This window comes from Rhinopithecus roxellana, chromosome 1 (genome assembly GCF_007565055.1).
Source record: "Rhinopithecus roxellana isolate Shanxi Qingling chromosome 1, ASM756505v1, whole genome shotgun sequence".
NCBI lineage: Eukaryota > Metazoa > Chordata > Mammalia > Primates > Cercopithecidae > Rhinopithecus > Rhinopithecus roxellana.
The window spans coordinates 886,889-914,629 of NC_044549.1; positions in this window are offsets into that span (position 1 = coordinate 886,889).

Sequence of the window (27,741 nt, forward strand, 5' to 3'; positions counted from 1 at the left end):
AAGCACATATCATATGAGTGTTTTATTTTAAACCTGAAAGATTATAAAAATAGAATATATCCTCCAGACATAAGCATAATGGAAACAAAGCATTGAAAAGGGGAAGTCAAGCTTGTCACACGAGTCCGTATAGAAGACACCTACACAGGCTTTGTGTGAGCGACAGGCTGTTTGTTCACTTGGGTGCAAGTCCGAACAGAGCGTCAGCAAAGGCAGATAGGAGGGGGCAGCTGTATAGAGAAGGGTAGGCTGTGGAAAGTTACAGTTAAAGGTGGTTATCTGTTGTCCGCAGGTGGGGGTCACATGGTGGAGAGATCATGAGACTCATCATCCCGGAGAAGGATGTCACAGGGTCCATTGATCAGTTAGGATAGGCAGGAACAAGTCCTAGTGGTGGAATGTCATAAAGTATAGATTGAGTGGGGTCTGATGAGAAAGAACATTTTCTTCAGACGCTGACTGATTTGAGAAAAGTCTAATAGAGACAAAGGTACACGAACCCTTACTATGTCCTCTTTTGTCGGTTAAGTCATCACTTAAAAGTTTTGGACAAGTTTGGGTTAATCAGTTAAGGCAGGAACTGGGGTTTCACTTCTTTTGTTTTTTTGTTTGTTTGTTTTTGTTTGTTTTGTTTTTTTGTTTTGGATACTGCAGATTTCTTGGCTCCTGCAGGCCATCTGGACGTCTATGTGCAGGTCACAGGGGTTATAATGGATGAACTCTGGCTCAGAGGACTGACAAAACTCACACACACACACCCCCCATATTCATACACATGTGGGCAAGTATATGTATATGCAGAAAATGAAAAAATAAAGATTCTGTTTTAACTACATACAAACTCAAAGAAGAACAAGTTCCCTCTATTTATTTTTCCCTCTCCCTTCTGTTTTCTATGGAGGCAATTCCCAGTGTCCAGCAGGATTATAACTTCTACAAAGAAGTTGTCTTTAAAATTTTTGACCCAGACTTATCTTTTTCTTTTCTGAATTAACATTAACCACCTGTGTCACTGAGTTAGGATATTAATCATATACATCTTGAGAGCAGGCATGTGTTTACAACACGTACCATCGTTTACCTGCTGTTGCTATCTTCTAAAGTAGTACGTGCATAAAACCTCTCACCCCTGGGACTATCAGCTCCTTGGTGTGAAAACCAATATATATTTTTTCTTTTTCAAATTTATTTTAGAATTGGGTACATGTGCAGGATTGCTACAGAGGTAAATTGTGTGAAGCTGAGATGTGATGTATAAATAAACCCATCACCGTGTTATTGAGTATAGTACCCAATAGGTAGTTTTTCAGACCTTGCCTCCATCCCTCTCTTCCCTCTCTAGTGATCCAGAGTGTCTTTTTCCCCATCTTTCTTTATGTCCATGTGTACCCAGTATATAATTCCCAGTTATAAGTCATGCAGTATTTGGAAAACCAATCATTTTACATTTTAATATTGGTAATATATCTAGTGGAATGCTAGCGTGCTGTCCTATTTACAATAGCAAAGACTTGGAACCAACCCAAATGCTCAACAATGATAGACTGGATAAAAAAATGGGGCACATATACACCATGGAATACTACACAGCCATAAAAAAGGATGAGTTCATGTCCTTTGCAAGGACATGGATGAAGCTGGAAACCATCATTCTTGGCAAAATATCACAAGGACAGAAAACCAAACACTGCATGTTCTCACTCATAAGTGGGAGCTGAACAATGAGAACATGTGGACAAAGGGAGGGGAACATCACACACTGGGGCCTGTCGGGGGTGGGAGGAAAGGGGAGAGAGCATTAGAACAAATACCTAATGCATGCCAGGCTTAAAACCTAGATGACGGGTTGATGGGTGCAGCAAACCACCACGGCACATGTATACATATGTAACAAACCAGCACGTTCAGCACATGTATCCCAAAACTTTAAGTAAAATTAAAAAAAAAAAAAAAAAAACAAAGAATGCTAACGTGCTGCCAATATAGATTCTGCATTGTGTTTCATTCATGGATAGTAGGCCACAAAATTCAAGAATGAACAAATCAAATGGCATCTTCACATATTTTTTCCTTGAGATAAAAATGTTTGAGTTGTATTATCCATCCTGTTTAAGTAGCAAAGTATAAAGCTTAAATATTTAAACCACTGGAAAAACCTAAAATTACCCTGTTTTGTTCCATCTTCAAAAATGTGAAATAAAGGCATTCTACTAGAAATAGTCTGTGAAAAAAAAAAAAAAGTCTAAATATAAAGACAGACTAGTAGGTCAGACAGAAACAGTATTTGCCTATTCCCATTCTTCTTTACTGAGGCTTTTCTCCTTTCTAATGTCAGAAAGCTGAAAGCATTAAAATTTAACCAACAAAAATGTCCTGACAGAGTTTCCGTAGTCAGGCCAATGATCCAGAAGATGATAAGAGAATACTGCTTTTCCAGGTGAGAAAAGAGGACACTTGGCCTAATACATTCATGCAAATGTCCAACTCTAATGAAATGCATTATGAAAACTTGAGTATACCTGAGGAGATCTGCACCCAGTTTTTGGATCCTACTGGAGAGCAGCTAACCTTGCATTTTAGCCAAGATTGTTAACACAGATATTTCCATTTTAAAGGACACTCTAAGAATGCAACATAACCTTTAACGGTACTTACTTGCCTAAAAAGGCATTCCTGTAACACAGAGTTGAGTATGCATGAGGAACCAAAAAAAAAAAAAAAAAAAAAAAGTTTGTTGGAAGAGACAAAACTCCAGTGAAATGTCAGGGACCTGAAAGGAGGAGAAGAATATGAATTGGAAAAGGCCAAGGGAAATGGCTTGCAGACGTAGTGACTACAAGGGATAAATAATGAGAGCTTTGTTTGGTAACTGGAGTGAAATTGTGCTTTGTAAATGTGTGAGAAATGGAATTAGATGGATTGGACAGTGCTGGATTAAATAGAGAAGTTTGAACTTAATGCAATAGGTAGAAGAGAATCATGTTATTTTTGTGAACCTAGTAGTGTGGTCTGACTGACAGACACTATTACATCCCTTTGCTCACTGAAAAATATTCAACTATTTTTTGCTGCTGTATTTTGCTTCCATTGCAGAAATACTAGGAAATACAAATAAGCAAAACTGACAAAACTAAAAACCCCATGTACTTACTATCCAGAGACTGAACAAGTGTTAACTTTCAGAATACATGCTTCATACATAAAACTTCTGGTCAAGTAAACATGAAGTTGGAAGCTCAAAGGCAGTCCATGCAGTGAACACTATTCTTCCCTTGTCATTTGCCTTATTCTCTTTGAATTTGAAATTCACAAACAAAGGACCATTGGCTCTGACATAAGAAATAGAAAAAAAGAACAGTTTATTATTCTTAATATTTTTAATTTGACTTTTGATTTATTTAATTATTTTTATTTTTATTTATTTATTTTTTTTGACAAAGAGTCTTGCTCTGTCACCCAGGCTGGAGTGCAGTGGTGAGGTCTTAGCTCACCACAACCTCTGTCTCCCAGGTTCAAGTGATTTTCCTACCTCAGCCTCCTGAGTATCTGGGATTACAGGCACCACCACGCCTGACTAAATTTTGTATTTTAGTAGAAATGGGATTTCGCCACATTGGCCCAGCTGGTCTCGACCTCCTGACCTCAAGTGATCTGCCTGCCTCGGCCTCCCAAAATGCTGGGATTACAGGCATGAGCCACTACACGAAGCCAATTCGACTTTTGGTTTCGTTTAAATAATTATCAATTAAATGTTAGTCCTCCTCCTGGCACTTGTAATAATTGATCGCTTGGTATTCCTTTAACATATAATTATGGAATAACTACTTCTTATTAGGCTTAATAAACAAAACAGCCTATCTTCAAAGAGGTTAACATCTAATACTCTTTACATTGGTTTCTCTTTGGTATCTTTGTCAAACGTGTGTGGAAATTTATGACACAGCTATGCTTTATCCGGCTCAGATTAAAATGACAAACATTTTCAAATCTTGATTACCATACCAGTTTTATTCCCAGTATCAAATTTCTCACATACCTAAGATGCATTAATTTTTTTTAATCACTGAAGAGGTGTTTATTTCTTCATTGTTATTTCATCTGTGTGTCCCATCTGCTAGTCTATACCAGTCAGGTCCTGTTATAGGGGCCAGGAATGTAAAGACAAGTGAGAATTGGCATAGGAGAGCCCACAGCCTTCAGATGCAAAGAAAGAAGAGTAAATTGAGTGTCTTGTTAGATCCCACTGATGGCATGGCACATGAAGAGAGGAGTTGCTTCCCTGGAGGAGGTGATTTCAGACCTGGTGTAAGCAGTTGGGAAGGTATTAAGAGGCTGACATAGTTTGGACTGCAAATTAGGGGTTCTACCTCTTTTTTTATGTTACCTAGGTTTTGCTTTTCATTTTGTCTGTCACACTGTTCCTACCTTGTTCATTTCACAACTTTGTTCAAAACAGCCTCCAGGCTTCTTGAGCCATTTAATATAATATATATATTTAATATAACATTATTAAACAATAATTTAATATAGTATATATTAACACCATCTCAGGGGATTACTTTGCCACCTCCTTCTTGAGAAAATAAAGACTACCAGACATGAAGTTTCTTGATTTCTTTCATCTCAGCATTTACCTTCACCAAATGCTTCTTTCCTTCTTCCCTCCTCTCTACCACTAAATTGTCCACTTAAGTGCCATATTTCATCTCCATTCGTCTTCTCAAAGGCTTCAGTGATCACTTTTTTTCTCTCTTGTAGTTTAGACTCTTTTCCTCTACCCTCATTTTCTTTTTGATCTACAATCATGTCAAGTCTACAAACATGTTTAGGTGCCTTCTATATTTTTTTAAAAAGTGAAGTAAATTTGTCATTGACTGCTGGGCCAAAGCTCTGGAATGTCTTATAGGGTCCAGTGATGCAGGAATGTATAACAGTGATCAGCAGTTATTTCTAGTGATATATAGGAATATGGTGAACCTTTCTGTGCTGGTTTTCCTTTCTCTGACCCCACCCCATTCTACAGTATTCCTCTAAGCTTTAACCTGTAAAGATAGTAAGTCCAGGCCTTGGCTTCCCTTGCCTGGCAGATTGGTCACTTTACATCAGGTATTGAGGTTGGTCATAGGAAAGCTGTATCTACTCATTGTATCTTTCTATCTTAGTTATGGATATTTTTGCACTGCTGTTTACTGACTGAGTAGAAATTCTAAGGAAAAGTAACCTAAGGCTAAGTTCATGTCTTCATTTTCTCTTATTGTAAGCCTGGTCCAACTTTCATGGACTAGATCTGTTCACCTTCTTTCTATGTCTCTTCAAGATGCTTCCTCTCTCTCTCCTTTCCTTTCACTTCACAAGATCTTGAAAGGAATGGTCCACACTTACTGCACCCACTTACTCAACTTCTCTTTACTCCTCTGTCCGATAATATCTGCCTCTTCCCCAACCGCTCTACTGATAATGTACTTGTCAAGATGTTTAAAGACTTTCATATTGCCAAATTAAATGCCATTTTCAGTTCTAACTATACTTGACTTCCTTACAGCATTTAGTGCCGTTGACACTTCAACAAGTCATTAAATCCATTCCTTTCCTAGGATCAGTTTATCTCAATTTTCCTATGACATTCTCATTCTCCTGTGCTGTCTTCTCTTTTTGTCCTTCCCTCTGAAACCATGGTGTTTCTCAGGACTTCATGTTTGTTCTGATTAACTTCTTACTTCATGTTCTAATTGAATGGTATTATCCATATTTTCCACAGCTGATAAATCACAAATCAAAATCTGAGTTCTGAATTTTCTTAGTAGTATTGTATTTTTAACTCTGTACTAGATACACTCATCTAATTGTTCACAGTGACTGTTATGGACTGAACTGTATTCTCCCCAAATTTATATGTAGAAGTGTTAACCCACAATGTGACTGTATTTGAAGATATTCCCGTTAAAGGAGTAATTAAGGTTAAGTGAGGTCATAGGATGGGACTCTAATCCAATAAGCCTGGTGTCCTTATAAGAAAGGAAGAGACACCCAGGAACAACATAGACAGAGGAAAGTCCATGTAAGGACACAGCAGGAAGCTATTGAGCCTCACCATTCATCCCAAACAAACAAAAATCAGAAACCTTAGAATCATCGCTTTTCCTTGTTCCTGCATGTAACAGAAAGGAAGATGTAGCAGTTTGGTAAAGAGTACGGGCTCAGCGACAAACAGCCTGTATTTCAATTTTAGGATTGCCATTTGCTACCTCTATAACTGTGGCAAATTATTTCACCTTCATATCTCATCTGTGACCACGGTTTTGATGAAAAGGTCTGTTTCATAGGGTTGTTAGGAAGAATAGAATGCTTCTATTCTCAAAGAGTATGTGTTTACTAATGTTAACTTTTATAATCACCAGCATCATTATTAAATATTGCCACATCTTCTCAGTTACAGCTGCAATGTCTTTAAATCCAGACCATCTTTTTTTTTAAATCCCTGTTGTCACTCCCAAGCACCCCTCACAACTCACCTCGGGTATCCCCTCAGATCTCTTCTTTCTAGCCGCTTCTTCCTATAAAATATTTTATGCTCCTCAGTCGATCTTCAGGGGGAAAATATGCTAGAATAATCCTTGGTGAAAAATCTGAATACACACTCTTCATTTTCTTCTAACACTCCTCTCACTGCTTATGAGGGAAAAATCCACATTTCTTAACATATTAGTCAGTATTTTAAAAAATCTCATTCCCACAATAGCCTTTCACCCATCTATAGACACAATTCCACTTTGCCAAGACTGAGCTCATCTTGTTGAGAATATGCTCAGTTTCTTCATGTCCTAAAGAGTCAGTGGCTGTTTACCAACATCCTTCCTACTTTTCTTCCCCTGGAATATTATAATTCATCCTTCAAAATTCTCTTAAATAAGTTCTTACTAACAGACGTTCGTAAGACCCTCATGTCTGTGATATTTAAAGATTACTTTCACCCCATGTTGATCCACCTATATTTAATCTTTCAAGAATGAAAATATAGATGTATTTTGAAAGTCAAAAATAATTAACATGGTCATTTATTTATATTAAAATAAACATTTTGACTAGAGTTTTATAGTATCATCTAAGTTTAATGTGTTGTTTAAAAATTCCCTCCAGCCATTTCTCTTTTTGGCTTTTAAAATTCAAGTGTATTCCATTTTTCTGCATATATCCCTACATTTATACAGACCAAATTATGCTTTTATGTCGTTTTAAAATACCCATATTTGTAGACTAATTTTGTCCACATAGTTGTTGACTTTAGTAAGCTGTGAAGAAGGACACAGACTGTGGAGTCAGACTTCCTAGATTCAAATTTCAGGTTGACCAGTTAACAGTGGGGTCACTACAGACAAATAATTCAATTTCCTCTGCTTCTGTTTCCTCAGTAGTAACCGCACAATGTCATGATGCCCATTAAATTAGTCAAAGGATGTAAAACTCAGAGTGACTGATAAATAGTAGTAACTCAATAACCATGGGGTACTTAGTTTAAAAGCCTTTACTGCTACCCTTTTGTTGACTCAAGCAGTTTCTTTCTTTTCTAGTTCAGACTCCTATCCACAATTGCACAAGTCCATGGACAAGCGATTCCCTCCATCTTATCCCACACATTGAGTACATGTTGATATCCAGGGGCTAAACTTACACGGAAGATACAATCAAACAAACTGGATTTTTTTTTACTCCACATTATGGCAAATAATAACATTGATTGAACTTATCCATCTGCTATTTCTATTCAATATTGCCATCAGAAGAGTACATGGCAGAGAGACCCAAGTTAAGTGGATACTTCGATTTTTCTCTAGGACTAGGCCTCGTAAAATCATTAAGCAATACATGCACAGTTTATATTCCGAAATGCATGTGATTCATTGAGAAGTAAAGTGAAATTAAGGGTCTATTTTTATCTGTGTAGGACAATCAAGTCCTGAATTAGATGTAATTATAGAAATTCTTAACACTGTGTACCTACTGTCGGTTAAGTCATCACCTAAAATTTTGGACAAAAGAGTTTTTCATGTTTCTGTCAAAGTGATATATATTTCCCTTTGAATATGTGGAAGTTTTCTTAAGATAAGGCTTTTAAGCAATTACTGGTGAAACTGAGATGATTCTCCTTGAGCCTTAAGAATTATGGATTCTGTCTTCAATAGCCCTCCTGTTAATGATTCTAACATTCTTAATTTTTTATGTTCTAATCATGTTCAGTTACAGTCTTAACTTTGATTCTCATGAAATATGTTCCTACAAAATATCTTTCTATCATCCTAAGCTGAAATTCATAATAGAAAATTATTTCAATTATCCAAGGTTATGCTGATCTTTTTCTTGAGCATATTTTGTATTTTCTTAATTTATCTTATACTTTGTCAAAAAGTATGGTTTTATTCTAAATTTTTTTCTTTCAAATTAATGCTGAATTCTATCTACTAACATATTAATAGTAATATCTGTGCATATACTTAATTAGTTGTTTTCCAGCCTAAATATTTTAGATAAAGGCAATATTCAATTTATTATGAAAGCAGTATCTTTCCAGGTTCTGAAAGGGATTTAACGTGACTTAAAATGATTCTACTAGAGGGGAGTATGTTTGTTGTTACTTTTTATTCCTGACTTTTCACAAGAATTAAGTGACAATGGCTAAGTTCCCATCCACAGTTTTATTATAAAGATAATAATATTGTGGCCTAATTGGGTATATATAGAAGTTCCATGGTAAAATCATTCCAAATTCTCAAGTAGGCATATTTTTCAAGAGTGGTCCATCTGAAAAGCTATAAACAGTATATATCCAAAGTATTTCTCTCTTCCATCAGAAATCTAAATAGTTATTGGATATTAATTAGCATTAGGCAAATTTAACTACCTATAATTCTACAAATGGCATTTAAAGAAAAATACTTATATTGTTTCCTGTCACAAAGCAAATCAAATTCTTCACTGTTCACTAATTATTTTTAGCAATTTCACCTGTGTAGAAGGTAAAAGGGCTGCCCAAAGATGCCTATGTCTTAATCCTTAGAACCTGTGAATATATTAGATTGCATGCCAAAGAGAAATTAAGATTAAAAATGGAACTAAGGTTGCTGATCAGCTGACCTTAAATTAGGGAGAGTAGCTTGAGTTGTCCGCGTGATCCTGATGTAATCACAGTGATCCTTAGGGAAGAAGAGGAAGAAGGGAGCCAGAGAAATGGCAATGTGACAAAGATTACATCTGTTGTTGCTAGCTTTGAAAATAGATTCCAGAATTGTAAGATAACACGTTTGTGTTGTTTTAAGCTCCTCAATTTATGGTAATTTATTACAGTAGCCATAGGAAATTAATATGCTACCCACCTCTACATGACCACTATCTTTAGTGTTTCACAGTAAATTATTTTTTGTTTCTACTACAACGAAGTCTAACACTTGAGGTTTTTTTTTTTTTTTTGAAGTTTAACACTTGATTTTTACTCTACACAAAATTTCACATTGCTGTCTTGATGTCTTTGCTATATTGACCTAATCCAAATGCAAACTACTGAAAAGGTAGGCTTCTACCTCAAGAGCTTGTCCCTTGGGCCAAGCAATGCTTAGATTCACAATTTTGAAAATTAGCCTCCCCATATTTAAGCCATCCAGTTTAGGAGCAAAACTTAATTACTTAATTACTCTAGAGAGTCTTCAAAGTTCAAAGCACAAAAGCAGTTAGGCTAATTTCCAGAAATCAAAAATTTTCCCTTTTAATTTATTTGATACAGTACAACTAGTATAACTTGATTTCTTATTTCATATTTTATTAAAGTACACCTAAACTGTATTAAAAATAAAGATTATTTTAATAGCAAATTCCATAATTTACTTTTACTAAAATTAAATGGTCTTCCTCTTTCACATTTTGCAAAGTCTGACAGTGTATTTATTTTTTCCTTATGTATATGCTTTCAAATAAACCTTGTTCACTTTAAAGCACTGTCTTAATTCACTGGTCCCATGATAAAAACATGTGACTTTTCCCTAAAGCCTGTGTATTTTCATTTCTGTAACACCACATGTTTTACAAAACACAGCTTTTTTAAACTAATGGATTTATGTCTAGGTGGGTAAAGTTGATTTTTATGTTCTGCTGATGATAGAAAATATCTGTGGAAAAAAGAAAGCATTAAACTCATACTGAAATTTCAAGTTATAGAAGTAAAATTATTATTATACTGTGTGTTTGAAGATTATTCAACACATTCCTCTACTTGAACTATGCTGGGTTATAGAAGGGCGATAATCAATAAAGTAGCTCCTTATCTGTGATACTTCTAATTACCTCTATGCTAGCACTGAGGCTGTGGTTTCACCAATGCATATTTTAAAAATTTGCTAACAGGATCTTGTTATCACCCTAATTTTTGGTGTGGAGTTTTATTAGAAAATCACGTTACTCATCTGACTGCCACAACAACAGCATTATCTCTAGGGTACTGTTTTTTATATCAAGGTTAATTTAAAGTGATTAGCATAAGCCCTCCAGATGTTGCTATGGGGATAAGAACTGCACATCTTCTATGATGGACATCATATGATTGCTGTTACAGTCCTGGTGAGATTGGATTATTTGTTTTAATGTCATGTGAAACAAGTCACATGATAAAGATCAGTATCTTTTTAATAGCATGCCATATTCCTAAATCAATCACCTTTTCACTGCTACAGAATGGTGCATATATAAAACTCACGACTTTATTATTGGCTAAGGTAAATTCATCACGATGTTTGGATGTTCAGAATATTTCTTTTAATTGGTATTGATTCTTCTGTCTCTCAGGAGGAAAGACAGAGTGGTTAAAAGGAGAGTGCCTATTCGCATTCAATTCACTCAACAAACAGTCACTGAGAGCTTACTATGGGTCTGGCATTTTCCGTATGCTGACAACAAAATGAAATTCTGTATAAATATTTGCTTTGCTTTGTTTTTCCCAGCTGAATCTGGACACACATAGATTCCAGCCCCGGAAATAGTATAAAATGTGAGGATTGCAAGGCAGAGCTCAGGGGTTGGAATACAGAAGCCACTGGCACCCTGTCTTCGAGAATGGGTAAGAGAGGGACACCACTGACGAACAGACATGACAAATGAGAATCCCACATGGTCACAAACAGGAGTGGTGAAGAGTGGGCATTCTGAAAGAAGAGACTGAGAAATAAATATTGAAGTCTTGAGAAATAAATATGGAAAGAAATTCCATCACTTACCACTTTTATTTCTGGAAACTGGAGGGAGGAATTTTTTTTTTTTTAATTGAGGGGAGAAGTCAAGGAAGTTGAAGAGTAAATGGGAGAAGTAACAGTTATTTCTCCAGCATAGCCAAGATTTTTGTGTCTACTAACAGCAAGAAATTGAAGTCAGGTGAAAGAGGGACACTAATGACAATGGAAAGATGAATAAAGTCTTTAAACCGGAGAGCATTCAATTACCAGAAAAATGTATGACTGTGGAAAAAGTTCATAAGCACTGCCCCAACTCCACCTCCACCATGGATTATAGTGAAGATTGAGTAGTGAAATCCACAGTTTGTGCAATTCAATTTCCTAATGCCCGGAGACACTGGTAACAATTTAAGGTTGTATCTAATTATTATTGTAGAAATAGAGTATCACACTAATAAGTTTTCAAAATTCCCAGAAAAAGTGTTAAGATGTTTATGATACTGATCACAAATATATCTCACGATATTTGGGGTTGGGGTGCGAGAAGAATATTTTTTATGGGAATTTGATAATTAGAACATTCATAATGCTAAATTATCTATAAACACCATTTTTAATTTTTAAGTTTTAAAAATTGTCATGAAAGGCAAATTTTCTCCAACTCAAATTTCATATAAATATACTGAGTTCTTGCAGTATGAATATGAACTCTTTTCCCCAAAGTCTTTTATCAGAATCCCCATGATTTCCTGTAATTTGGCCCCAAAGAGCAGATCACAGTGGCTGTGGTGTAAAATGTTACCTCCTCTTTAGATAAAATTATTAGGAAAGTGTTGCAATTGCCTCTACTGAGATTTTTCCTGAGTCAATGCCCAGTGTAACAGCAGGAAGGAAACCATTAACTTTCCTCTGAGAAGATTCTGTTTGATGATAGAATTTTTAAATTAAAGTACTTAGTGATTGTAATCAAGTTGATATTTCAATGTAACAAGTAGAGCAGAAAATATGCCTGTACCTGAGAATATTCCATCAATATACACTTTCCAATAGTTCATCCTATTTCCTGGTCATCAACCTTGGCAAGTGACCATCAATAATGTAGGGAAGCATCTTAGGGATAGTGGATTCACTTTCTCCAGAAGCAGCCGATTTCATTTTTTAAAAGATTCATCTATTAGAAAATTCTTCCTTAGGTTTAATTGGGATTTGTCACCTTAAAACTTTCACTGGTTAGTCCAGGTTGTGGTCATCTGTTTATATGGAAGTTTTCACATATCTGAGAACTTGGCCAAATCCTGCCATCGTCTCAAGCTTCCTATGTGTAAAAGTAAACTCCTTCCTCTTATTGTAATGATGATTTGCCCTTTCTTCTTTCTCTCTTTTTATAGTGTTAGAGTGTTCTCTCTTGTCAGGCAGCTGACAATCTAACTGAATTTTTTCAATGTTAAATGTAAGTAATAAGCATCTGACTGTCATTACAAGGTTCTTGATGTAGCCTCAGTGGATTGTTTTGTTGTTGCTTTTTGTTGTTTTACATTTTTTATATTTCACCATGTATCTTCACCACAGTAATTGACAGATGCTTATCATCTGTCTCCTTTATAAAATGACCACTTCTAGCTAACTTGTAAAATGACCACTTCTAGCTAACTTGTAACATCACCACTTCTAGCTAACTTGTAAAATCACCACTTCTTGCTAACTCGTATTCCTGTGTCACATGTTTAATGTACCTAATATTTTAAGAATTCATCCACTCTGTAGGGAAAAAGAAAAGCAAAAATATGTGATAATGCCTTCTAAATATTTCCAGTTATCATGTGATCAATAAAAGTACAGTCAGCCCTCTGTATCCATAAGTTCCACATCCATGAATTCAACCAATATTTCATAGAAAATATATTTTTTGATTGTGATGGAAGCAGCTGCTTGTCTGAAGTGGCCCCTGCAAAGACACCAGCTGTAGCTGGGAAGGCGTGGCTGGGATTGTGTGCTCTGCAGGACCAGCAGGGTCCAGGAAGGGGCAGGAGCCCTGACCCCTTCCAAGTTGGTGGGGTGGGAGCCCCTCACTCCCAGGCACAGCGGTAGCCGCCCAGCCACAGCTCCAGACCCAGGCATCCCTGAGCTCTCAGGGGCCTGGGAAGTTCCTGCCCCACAGGCTCAGAAGTACCTGCTCCCACTCTCTGGCCTCTCCCCGCACCCAGTGCTAGCTGGTGTGGAGTGAAGTTGTGGCCAAGCTCGGGCACTGGCACGACCTGGCTGGGTATGTGCACACTCGGGATGGCACTGACATGCCAGCCCTCTGCTGCCTCAGCCTTCTTCAGATTTTGGTCACTGATGAGCATGGGAGGGAGCCTAGGGGGAGCTGAGGGCAGCTTAGTGCAGGCCTACAGGCAACCCTCAGCATGAACAGCCTGGCTGCTGTGGATGGCATGTTGATGGCAGGAGGCAGACAGGTTCCTGGGTGGAAAGGGGTGGGTTCCTAGTGAAACTCCACTTTCCAGCCAGGGACAGCTCGAAGCCTCGGGGTTGAGCTGCCAGATAGATCCAGGTGGAGTTGGTAGCCCAGAGTGAGAACTTATGGTGCTTTTTCCAGTCCCACCCATGGCCAACCATGGATGCACCAATCAGCATGTACTTTCTCCCTTCTGAGCCCATAAAAACCCCAGACTCAGCCAGACTCACACAGAAGTTGGGACTACCAGCTGCAGGAAGGAGCTGCCCATTTTGAGTCTCTTCAACTCGTCAGGACAACCTGCCTGATGGAACAGAAGGGAGCTACCCACTACAGGTCTACTCTCCTCTGAGAGCTGAACACCCGTGAGGACAACCTGCCTGTGGAAAGGACCTACCCACTTCAGGTCTCCTGAGAGTTGTTCTGTTGCTCAATGAAGTTCCTTTCCATCTTGCTCACCCTCCAGTTGTCCACGTACCTCATTCATCCTGGACACAGGACAAGAACTCAGGACCCACCTAATGGCAGGACTGAAAAAGCTGTAACACAAACGGGGCTGAAACACACCCCCCACCCTGCTCACCACATTGTGGGCAACCAGAAGGACAGAATGAGGAGCTGCGGCCCTTCAGGGAGTCCAGACCTAGAGGATCCCTGAACCAGGGCTGTGACACTCTCTTTGGGGCTTTGCAGTTCCTGGCTTCTCTGAACTCCCAGGCACCACTGTGTTCCCCTTGTCCCGATGTGGGTGCGCAGAGGGGAAGCTGCCTTGGTGCATCTGATCCAACTGCATTCTTGCATGAAGCCAGTACCTGTGCCGGCACCTGGAGCTGCCCGCTGTGCCACAGCAGCCAGTATGCCTGGCTGTGCGCAGTGTCAGACCCCGTGCTTGCTCGCCCACACATCCCTCACTGCTCCACGAATGGCTGGTAGTTGGCAAGTGTTGGATCTGGGCTGGTAGTGTGAGCCAAGTGCAGCCTGCAGGGCTGAGTGGGTGGAATGAGCCCAGCAGGTGCAAGCAATACTCAAGCAGAAGGTGCTGCCAGCCACAGAAGTTTCCGGCTGGCATGGCAAAACCCCACGGATCCTGTGACAATTGCATCTATCTTTTTCTTGCCATTATTTCTTAAACAGACAGTATAACAACTATTTACATAGCATTTACATTGTATTAGATATTATAAGTAATCTGGAGATGATTTAAAGTATACAGGAGGATACACATAATTTATATGCAAATACTAGACCATTTTATATCAACAACTTAAGCACCCCAGAATTTTAGTATCTGCCAGGGGCCCTGGAACCAATCCCCCACAGACACTGAGGGACAACCATAACTGATGAAGAGAAATCCAGATTCAAAGACACTTAGCTAGAATTCACTAGGTAAAACATTTATTCTGGCCCTTAAACTAGCACTATGATACACATGGAGTAATTAACATAGCAGTATTCATCTTAGAAGAAGTAACCAGCCTCTCTCCCTTACATATTATTAATCCACAACTTTTTTTCACATAATTAATATGCCAGCCTTCTTTTCATATAATTAATCCACAACTAGTTATGAAACGACTCCTTTCTGCTTCATGTCATGATATTCAAAAAACAATAAACCTTTCACAGACTGAGGAGGGAAAGCATTTGAACAAACAATTATAATGCAGTGTGGAAACTGTGGCAAACTCTATTGTGAACCTATGTAGAATGTATAATCTATATTTGAGTGGACCCCAGAGAAGATGATATCTCAATTTAACCTGAAGGATGAGACAGAGCATGGACCTTTCCAAGCACTGAAAGTAGTTCCACTGGATTCCATTTAGTTGGTTACATAACTAAGAGTTTTAGTAACGGGAGCGTGAGGGATTAGTTTGGAAACACATCATGACAGGTCTTGTAAAATACATTAAATAACTTTGAACTTTATTTTAAGAGCAATAGGAGGCCATCAAAGGATATTAGTAAGAGAAAACTTGATGTGAGAAAGATCATTCCAGATGCCCTGAATAGCAAGTTTGGTGAATGGATGAGTAGGCGAGTGGTGGGGTCGATGGCTGATGAATTCAACAGGAGAGAGAGGATGTGAAAATGAGCAAGAAGGACATAGTGTCAACTCCAGATCTTGAGAGAAAGCTGAGACTAAAATATAGAGTTGGGTCATCAACATGTAAACATATATGAAGGACTGGGATTGGAAACAATCTTTCAGGCATTGTAATTAGAGTGAGAAAAGGGTCAAAACTGCATTGAGAAGGAGCAACATTTTATGGATGGGCAGAGGAAGACAAGGAAGGAGCAGACAGTGTGGCAGAAGAGATATCTAATAGTGTGGAATCAGGGAAGCTAAGAGAAGATGACTGTCAAGGAGACGATAAATCAGTGTCACATGCTATCCTGATTTTAATAACAATTTTAAACAAATCAGTAGTTTTAATGACCAGAAGGTCATTGTGAACTTAGAGTTTCAGTGGAGTGTTATGATCTGAGCAAGATATTTCTGACTAAAGAAATACTAGATATTAGGCTCTACTTTTCACTAATCAGTGGCCTGATATTAGCCAGGATTCTTGAAACCTTAAATTTTGTTACACTTACGTGAAATGAAAATGTTAAAATCACTCATCAGTATGGATCCTGAAACATTTTAAATTATCAAAACAAATCTGTGATCTTCAGATTTATTTGTACAGAATTAGTCTGTACATTTCTTTCTTTAAGAGCTTTCTGTTTCAATGTAAATGTGAGGGTATTTATCATGTTCATAATGATAGATTAGGTGGGGGTGTTATAGTAAATCTCTCTGAACTTTTTGAACACAGTAAAAGTTCTATTTTCTGCTCATAAGCAATGAAATTCTGTATCAGCCCACCATATATGAAAATGCTTGCTAATTCTCATTATTATCACGGGTGTGGAAAACAGGCAGTGGAGCAGCAGAGGCAATTAAGCCTTCATTCTTCGTGCAAGAACTTGGGTATATTTAGCAAAACTTGAAATATGCATACCAGGAGACCCAGAAAATTTACTGTAAAGAATTAGAAAAACATGAACACTCACATTTTATTTTAGCATGGTTTATAATCACACACACGAAAATGAAATTACCCTAGATATCCACACAGAGAGGCTAGCTAAACAATTTTTGGTAGATTCATATGACAACATATTTTATAACTTGTTTAAAAGACTGAGTTACATCTATGGACATAATGTGGAGAGATATTCGAAGAAACAGGGAACTTGCCAAAGACCATGAACAGTCTTTTCTTTTTTTTTTTTACTACCTTCATACAACCACTTTATTTTTTTTGTTTTGTTTTTTTTTTTTTTTTTTTTTTTTTATTATACTTTAAGTTCTAGGGTACATGTGCATAACGTGCAGGTTTGTTACATATGTATACTTATGCCATGTTGGTGTGCTGCACCCATCAACTCGTCAGCACCCATCAATTCATCATTTATATCTTGTATAACTCCCCAATGCAAGCCCTCCCTCCTCCCCCCTCCCCCCTCCCCATGATAGGCCCCAGTGCGTGATGTTCCCCTTCCCGAGTCCAAGTGATCTCATTGTTCAGTTCCCATCTATGAGTGAGAACATGCGGTGTTTGGTTTTCTGTTCTTGTGATAGTTTGCTAAGAATGATGGTTTCCAGCTGCATCCATGTCCCTACAAAGGACGCAAACTCATCCTTTTTTATGGCTGCATAGTATTCCATGGTGTATATGTGCCACATTTTCTTAATCCAGTCTGTCACAGATGGACATTTGGGTTGATTCCAAGTCTCTGCTATTGTGAATAGTGCCGCAATAAACATACGTGTACATGTGTCTTTGTAGTAGAATAATTTATACCCAAAGGATTATAAATTATTCTACTACAAAGTCTTTTCTTAAGAAAAATAAATTCTATACCCATATCACAGCACATGTCAGGGGAGCACATAACAGTAACTGTCCAGGGGTAGATATGAGGACATGAAGTGCAGTAGGAACTTTTTTTTTTGGTTGTTTACCCTTTTTTGTTTAACATGAATGTATGTTATTTTGCGATCACAGAAATAAAGACAGAAACAAAAGATACGTATTTTCTAACATATGCTATTAAACACTTTAATAACGTCTTCCCACTCCCTGCTCCATGTCCCACTTTGTTGCCCTACATTGCAATTGTGTGTCTAAAGGCAAACAGCCCTGTGTAAACTGCTTAGATTCTGTTTTCTCATCTCCCTTTACTGTACTGTGTGCCCCACTTTTCTTAAGCTCCATCATCCAGTGTTCATCTGAAACAGGATCGACAACCATGTAGGGAAACTTCTTTTATATAATGATAGACTTTGAGTATTTAATTGATTGAATTTTATTTTAAAAGGAGCAGGGCCTGATGTTACGGACATCTTCTTATGAAAAGGCACGTTTCTCAGCGGCTGCTCTGAATGGTTTAGCTGCTTTCACAAGTTACAATCCTATAGTGGGAGAATCAGGGGAAAATCACATTACTGAAAAAGGCGTGTGTCTGGCACATTCCCAAGGCATGAGTATTTATGGCATGATGAACTGTGAATTTGATGTTGATGCTTGCACAACACAAGCATGTGGTTAAAATCTAATTTTGTCACCAGCAAAAAAAAGAACTATATTTAAAAGTGTAAAATGTTTGTTTTACAGAAAATCTTTACCCCAAATGAAAAATAAATAAATGAAGGTCAGTACTATTAATTCTCTGTGAAATGGAGTAAACTCAGTCGAAGTGATATAGAAATCCCCAGTCTATCCTATGCAAACAATTTTCAGGAGAGGAAAACAGGATAGGATAATAATTGCCTGGAACTTTCCCAGAGCATTTTTTAATAATGACATGTCCAGGGATCATAAATTATCCAAAGTAAGAACATGGAAAAGATATACGAAGAGGTTCCCAGGAGCATGTCAAAAAGAAAAGAAGAGGAAGAAGAAGAAGAAGAAGAAGAAGAAGAAGAAGAAGAAGAAGAAGAAGAAGAAGAAGAAGAAGAAGAAGAAGAAGAAGAAGAAAGAAGAAGAAGGAAGAAGAAGCAGCAGAAGGAGTAGGAGGAGGAGGAAGAGGAGGAGAAGGAGGAGGAGGGGAGAAGGAGGAGGAGGAGGAAAAGGAGAAGGAGGAGGAGAAGGAGGAGAAGGAGGAGGAGGAGGAAGAGGAGGAGGAGGAGGGGAGAAGGAGGAGGAGGAAAAGGAGAAGGAGGAGGAGGAGGAGGAGAAGGAGGAGGAGGAGGAGGAGGAGAAGGAGGAGGAGGAGGAGAGGAGAGAAAACAGATCCCTCTCATCTTGAGTTGAAAATGGTCAGAAACAAGAACACAATATATGAAGTATGCTTAATGCCAATTGGGATAAAACCTCAAGTACTTTGTAGAGGGGTAACATGAGAAGATTAAAATGTATTAAGATGGCTCTTTCAGTTTCCCATGACTTAAGTTGAGATATGGAGTTCTCTAAGGTTTACATTGCCTTTTTTAAACCTAAGATACTAACAATTTTCTAAATGTAAATACTATATCAATTTGATAAAAATAATGAGTAATTAGTTAAGATGTTCTCAAACAAAGGGTAATTTAATGCCCAAAAGAAAAACTCTGTCCAGACATTGTGTCTCACACCTATAATCCCAGCACTTTGGGAGGCTGAGGCAGGAGGATCACCTGAGGTCAGGAGTGTGAGACCAGCCTGGCCAACATGGTGAAACCTCCTCTCTACTGAAAACAAAAAATACAAAAAAATGTAGCCAGCTATGGTGGTGGGCATCTGTAATCTCAGCTACTTGACAGGCTGAGGCAGGAGAATGACTTGATCACTTGAACTCAGAGGCGGAGGTTGCAGTGAGCCAAGACCATGCCATTGCACTCCAGCCTGTGCACCAAAGCCAGATTCCATCTCCAAAAAATAAAACATAAAAAGAAAGGAAGAAAGTGAGAAAGAAAGAAAGAAAAAAGAAAAACTCCATAGATTGTAGTCCTCAGGAGATATCAGTATATTCTATTAAGAATTTGCACTAGATTTCTAAGCTATATATATGTATTAATGAAGAAATCCAATCTTCCATATGTGTTCTACCACAGGCATGAAGACAGTGGAGGGAAGAAAAATGTTTCCTAGTAGCTCTGAAGCCTCAGAAGGGAAAGGGGGTGATGTATTTTACACAGACAGTAATACCCAATCAAAGTAAAAATAATACTAAATATGTTGCTCTGCATAAATGGGTGGAGGCTGTACTTTTAATGGATGAAAGGCAAAATATATATGATTTGGTTTTACAGATTCAGTGAATATATCAGTATTGTGACAATTGATACATATGAATATTATAAGTGTCAGTAAAAAGAATGGGTGGTATTTGATTTGAAGTTTAGTTATGTAAGTAAACATTTCTAATTGGATTTTCTGTGAATTTCTTCATTTCTATGCTTGATATTATTATCTCATGTGACAAAAATATGTGTTCGTGTTTTCAAAAGCCTTAGTTCTTAAAAGAAATTAATTCAGGCAGTGACGTTGGCACTTGTAGAATATGTGTGTGTATTATAGATCTGTATTATAATGGAATGTGTACCAATTCAAGTTATTATGCATTTTTAAGATTTTTATCAAAGCAAATAATAACATGTAAAAAATAAGTTGTACAACAGCCAGACCTGACCAACCCACCATACCTCCCAGGAAAATCCGTTTTTTCACCTTTTCGATGTTTATTCTCTCATAGTCATCTCCATCCTTCTAAAGAATAAGTTACACGTTTATTACTTAGTTTATCATATTTAGACTACTTTTTGGACTAAAGCTGAACATTTAGCTTGTTTACAAGTACGCATATTATTTGCCACCCAGTTTTAGATAGTTACCTTAATACCTTTAGCTTTTTCACTGACTATTGTGTAGCTTTAAATAATACACCAGTGACACTACATTTGCTCCCTCTTACATTTTAGCTGTGTGTCTGAAACTGCTCACTCTGTAAGATGTTGCTATTAGCATTCTATCATTCCATATATCTCACAGTTTCTCCCCCCTTTCCTACTTTTGTATTATATTCTTACTTTTATATTGTCAAGGTTGATAATATTTTATGGTTTACAGTGGACATAATTAAGCTCTCAGTGTTTGACCTAAAGATTGCATCGAAAACTTGAAATCTACCAAAAATCCTCCAGGGAGTTATAAGCAATTAAATATTACATTTGCAGAGAAAATTAATATGGTAGGGTTTTGTTTCATTCTGGATGAGCTCAATACCATACTCTCCATACCACTGAAAGGAACCTAACATAAAGATCAAATGAATTATCTTTCCTATATACCATTAGTTAGTTAAATTGTGCCTCAGTTGGTTTAGCTGTTATCTGGAAACTGATATCTTGGGAGAGACTTTATTTGTTAATGTTTAAAGGGCACCTTTTTTTTTCTACTTTAAGAGTTTATCACTACTTTTGCTTCTAAACAGGTTATGTTCCAATTAAATGAAATTCATGGAATTCCTTTGCTTCGTTTCTTGGAGTACACTGACTTCTTGTTCTAATTTGAATTGATAGTGTTCTAGACTTAGAACTCAGTCACCCTTCTGTCACTTGAAAATTCTTTTTTTACCCAGTTCCTGGCTTCGTTCTACAATTTATTAGATCCTGTGCCTTCCTCATTCTTACGTTTCAGCTTCATTTGCTAGAATTACTCTTTAAAAAAACTACTTGTTTACTTGTGTTAAATATGACAATGGAGCCTCTATGTTTCAAAATAGTTATGCGGATAATGGGGAGTCATTCAACTATTTTGAGCTAATTTCTGTTAGAGTTGATCACAATTACTCCAGAAACACCAAAAGGTGAAGCAGCATGTCCTGTATTGTTGTTTAAGATAATGTATTCAAGACAAACCCAGCTAGGAACATGAACTCCGCTGTGATAGTTGCCTTTCAGGCTACAATTGATCAATGATAAACTCTTTGGCAAGTGGAATTCATATTCTCATGTGAACTGAAATGATAAATACTTAATAGCTTTCCCAGGGTCTTCTCTTCTGACACTTTCCAATGATTTCATCATAGTTTCAGAGTAAAAGAATATAATTTATTCCAAAAGGCATGAAAATATTCAAGTACTATTCAGGTAATTTTCTTAAGTTAGAAAAAATATATTTGGCCTGTGCTGTGAGAGAGAAAATGTCCTAATGAAGTTATAAGCTATTCAAGCTATGGCAATCCCAATTTTAAAACATTTTGTAATGGTATAATCGCATGCTGAACTATTAAGATAATGAAGCCTCTACCTTTAAAACTGTTTCTCACAAGTACGTGAGTCTTTTTTCCGTCTTCTGAAAAATTTACATTTACACAAAATAACCAAAGTTACATTTATAATTTTGAATTTATACTTTGATTTTCCTCAGGGTTTTTTAGATGTTGTACTGAATGGGTTGCATGTTTCCCAACTGTACTAAGGCTGATGCAAACAAGTGTTTCACTAGTGTAGACAAACAATAACTCTAAGATGACTGAAGACATATTAAAACACTTAAAACATCGAACAATCATTAGTGTTACATAGATATAGGCACACTGGTTAATAGAATAAATCAGTTTGTTTGAAAGAAACAACCTCTGGAGACATTTCTGCCAATAATGTTAAGAGTCTGCTTAAACATTTAACAGAGATGGGCTCACTTCAAGAAACATTTATTTTGGTATTTGGCATCTCTGATATCCCAGACTCTAGACTGTTAGCAAAACATATAAAATGTACAAACCTAGGTCTCTATTTTTAAAGACCACATATCCAGGGTAACATCCAGAATCCTCATTTCTATACACAGCACACAAAACAGATGGTATTTACATACAGGGCAATTCTATAGACATACGCAGTTCTAAACTCTTCCTCTCCTCCCACCCATTAATACAAGGCACAGGCACATAAAGATACCAGACATTTGAGTTCTTTGTAGATTCTGGATATTAGCCCTTTGTCAGATGAGTACATTGCAAAAATTTTCTCCCATTCTGTAGGTTGCCTGTTCACTCTGATGGTAGTTTCTTTTGCTGTGCAGAAGCTCTTTAGTTTAATTAGATCCCATTTGTCAATTTTGGCTTTTGCTGCCATTGCTTTTGGTGTTTTAGACATGAAGTCCTTGCCCATGCCTATGTCCTGAATGGTATTACCTAGGTTTTCTTCTAGGGTTTTTATGGTATTAGGTCTAACATTTAAGTCTCTAATCCATCTTGAATTAATCTTCATATAAGGAGTAAGGAAAGGATCCAGTTTCAGCTTTCTACTTATGGCTAGCCAATTTTCCCAGCACCATTTATTAAATAGGGACTCCTTTCCCCATTTCTTGTTTCTCTCAGGTTTGTCAAAGATCAGATGGCTGTAGATGTGTGATATTATTTCTGAGGACTCTGTTCTGTTCCATTGGTCTATATCTCTGTTTTGGTACCAGTACCATGCTGTTTTGGTTACTGTAGCCTTGTAGTATAGTTTGAAGTCAGGTAGCGTGACACCTCCAGCTTTGTCCTTTTGACTTAGGATTGTCTTGGCAATGTGGGCTCTTTTTTGGTTCCATATGAACTTTAAAGCAGTTTTTTCCAATTCTGTGAAGAAACTCATTGGTAGCTTGATGGGGATGGCATTGAATCTATAAATAACCTTGGGCAGTATGGCCATTTTCACGATATTGATTCTTCCTATCCATGAGCATGGTATGTTCTTCCATTTGTTTGTGTCCTCTTTTATTTCACTGAGCAGTGGTTTGTACAAAGAACTCAAACAAATATACAAGAAAAAAACAAGCAACCCCATCAAAAAGTGGGCAAAGGATATGAACAGACATTTCTCAAAAGAAGACATTCACACAGCCAACAGACACATGAAAAAATGCTCATCATCACTGACCATCAGAGAAATGCAAATCAAAACCACAATGAGATACCATCTCACACCAGTTAGAATGGCAATCATTAAAAAGTCTGGAAACAACAGGTGTTGGAGAGGATGTGGAGAAATAGGAACACTTTTACACTGTTGGTGGGATTGTAAACTAGTTCAACCATTATGGAAAACAGTATGGCAATTCCTCAAGGATCTAGAACTAGATGTACCATATGACCCAGCCATCCCACTACTGGGTATATACCCAAAGGATTATAAATCATGCTGCTATAAAGACACATGCACACGTATGTTTATTGCGGCACTATTCACAATAGCAAAGACTTGGAATCAACCCAAATGTCCATCTGTGACAGACTGGATTAAGAAAATGTGGCACATATACACCATGGAATACTATGCAGCCATAAAAAAGGATGAGTTTGCGTCCTTTGTAGGGACATGGATGCAGCTGAAAACCATCATTCTTAGCAAACTATCACAAGAACAGAAAACCAAACACCGCATGTTCTCACTCATAGGTGGGAACTGAGCAATGACATCACTTGGACTCGGGAAGGGGAACATCACACACCGGGGCCTATCATGGGGAGGGGGGAGGGGGGACGGATTGCATTGGGAGTTATACATGATATAAATGATGAATTGATGGGTGCTGACGAGTTGATGGGTGCAGCACACCAACATGGCACAAGTATACATATGTAACAAACCTGCACATTATGCACATGTACCCTAGAACTTAATGTATAATAAAAAAATTAAAAAAAAAAGATACCAGACATTTTTGCTCCGTTTTGCTCCCTGGCGTGTGAATTTTTGTACATCAATAAACAATGGTCACATTGTGATAGGGATAACAATAAATCTATGAATCTCTTGCAATGATGCAATATATTAGGGGAAGATAGATTTGGGTTAAATATAAGGAATATTCTTATGACTGAGACTTTATAAAAGTGAATTATCTTTTGTTCAGACATGATTTAGATCATGCATTGCCACACAGTGGTGCATTGTGATCAATTGGCATGGATGTATTGGGTGGAAAATTTCAACCAATGTTTGAAAATTTGTTGTAACCAATCAACCAGTTGGTTTCAAAAACTAATATGGTTGGTTTTTCACAAATAATTTATAAACTTTTTGAAGATGAGTCACCATTTTGCTGTAAGAGCGCTTACTTCTTACTATACTCTTCCCAAGTCTTTGGCCAAAAGCAGTGGGATGCTGGTAAGGGAAGGATGAGCAATGGAAGTAGATACTATAGTATTTCCTCCTATTCGAGGCCCAATGACATGGGGCACCAGTGCATCTTTGGCTCCTGAGATTTGCTTCTAAGAAGAAACATAAACTAGTGGAACAGGTGATAAAATATGGATAAGCAACTGCGGCTTTACTATTTACACTGACCTGACATTTTAGTGCAGTACTTTATATATATAATTTTAAACTTCATTGTCTCTTTATTTTCATGGCACAAATTCTTCCCCAAGTCATCTCCAGACTTGTAATGCTATTACCATGAGGAATGCTCTCATTGCAAGAGCGCCTGGGAATGGACTCTGCAGTTTTCCAAAACTCTAATTCTGCACTTTAAAATCCTTAGAGCAACGCAATGAAGTCCATAGTTTGGCTTGGTTTCTTTTTACTTCTTTATAAGAACTACATAACCCTTTCTGTATATATTAATTTGCTTCTCTTTTACTTTTCTCCGAGTTAAAATAGATGTCTTTCCTACATGTTTCTCTGAATTTCCCATCTGCTTGATATTGTCCCCCCAGTACACCCATGCCAACTGATCACGATGCACCACTGTGCGGCAATGCATGATCTAAATTACTACGTCTGGACACAAGACAATTTGTTTCTATAAAGTAGCAGTCATAAGAATATTCCGTATATGCAACACAAATCTGTCTTCCACTAATATGTTGCATCAGACCCAGTTTTAAAGTCTCAGGGGATACATATTTACATGATTAGGCTTCAACTACAATGTGAAAAGGAGCTATCATAGATGATCTTAATTCTGTTTCTAAATTCCACAAAACCATGTTTTGAGGCATTAAATGGGATGTAAGCAGCTCAGCACAGTGTCTGACACAACAGAAGTCCCCAGTAATAGCAGCTAATTATTATCATGGTCATTATTATTTATCATCATCATCATCACCATTATCACTGCTGATATGACTACTAGTACTAGGACTCTGATTACATCTGATTTCACAAAAAGAAAAGAAAAGAAAAAAGAAAAAAGGAAAGGAAAGGAAAAGAAAAGAGAAGAAAAGAAAAGAAAAGAAAAGAAAAGAAAACTCACATTATTGACTCCCAGTAAGTTTATAGTCAGGAGGAACCCTTTTTCCCCCACATATGTAACTGCATTATTCTAAGGCTTTTCTTCAAATAAAAATGCCTTCCATCGCAGTCAGCTTATTAACATTTTATTTTAAAAATCTATCAAACAATTTTTGTCCCATGTACCAAACCAACTGATTTACTGACCCTAAATGGAATTATTTGTTTGACATAAAGGGGGTATCATGAGGGTATCATGAGCTTGACTATCTCATTTTATCCCTCCTTTATATATAAGAAGTAAGATATATATATAGATATATATAGATATGAATATATCTGTGTGTGTATATTTATACAAACTCAACATTCAAGCTATAATGGTGATAGTCAAGCTCTCTCTATATAGACACACACACAGATATATTCACCATTATAGCTCACTGTTTCCATGGAATATCCTGAAAAAAATTATGTACATATGATGTCCACATAGGCAGCATGTTCTAACCTTAACTAGATAATGTATATTCTTAAAGAGATTATTTTTAGCATGTCTGCACATCACTAACAAAAATAATTGGTTCAATCCTAAAGTAAGTTAATTTATTCAATGAGAAATTAAATTTACTTAAAGAAAGGACAAGGGGAGGAAGCTGTCAAACGTATTCAGCTTGCCTTAGAAACATAAAATTAGAGAATACTAACAATGAAGATAGTATTTTTCCTTAAGATGTTATCATCTCAAGTTTATATAACTTTTAGGAAATACGTCATATCAACAAACACTAAGCAAACCGCTTTCTTTTCTGCCTTAATAGGATCAACCAGAACTGAAAATGCTGCAACTTTCTTGCCATAAATAACTGATTATTGTTAAGTGCCTATTATATGCAAAACAAGTAATATTTAAAGAAATATATCTGATGAGTTGGCATCAAAAGGCAAAGATAGACTAAGGAAGCATTTGTGTGCTGAGCAAGTGGTAGACACAGGAAGTACTCAGGCGCAGAGGATAAAAGCATTCTGATGTGACTGAGATAAGACAAACATTCAGTGAGTAAGCAAAACATGATTTACATTCAAAATTTCCTGCCTACTCTTTAACTGTTATTTTTATTACTCTTTGATGCAGTCCTTTTTATCCAAGAAAGACGCTTGTTCTTACACTCCCTCTCATAATGACATAAGTCTTTTCTCCATGCTATTCATCCACTTGAATATCTGCATAAGCCAATCCTCACTTGCCTTCATTCTGCCAGACCTTCTTCATAATTCAGGACAACATGCCTCCTTTTCAGGAAACTTCATCTGGAAGTCTGCTGGCACTTTCCCCTTGTATCTCAGGGAGAAGGCAACATCTGCCCCTGTCATTTACATCTCAATTTAATGGTGGGCCTTATTCATCTCTGGAGCCTGTGGTATGCCTTATTCATCTCTTGAGCCTAGCATCTGACTCTCTGGGAAATCTAGTCCCAGAGCAAAGCCTCTGATGAGTCCTGTTTTGGTAAAGGCAGCCAGACCACATTTCCAATTCTGGATTCACCACTTCTTGGCTTCTGCTTGGATGAGATATTTAACGTCTCTGAGGCTTAGTTTCTCCATCTATACAAAGAGCATAATTTAATCATTATTGTAGGATTCCCAGAAAAATTAAAATAACAGGCACAAAATACTTCCTATAATACCTGGATTGTATCTTAGAAGATCTCTCTCTCTCCCTCTCTCTGTCTCTCTGTCTCTCTGTCTCTCTCTCTCTCTCTCTCTCTCTCTCAGCCTTTTACATTCTCTTCATTGTGTCTGTTATCAAGATAAACATAGTGTAGACTCTCTTTGGTCAGTTCCTTCTTCATTCCCAGCGGTCCCTTTTCATT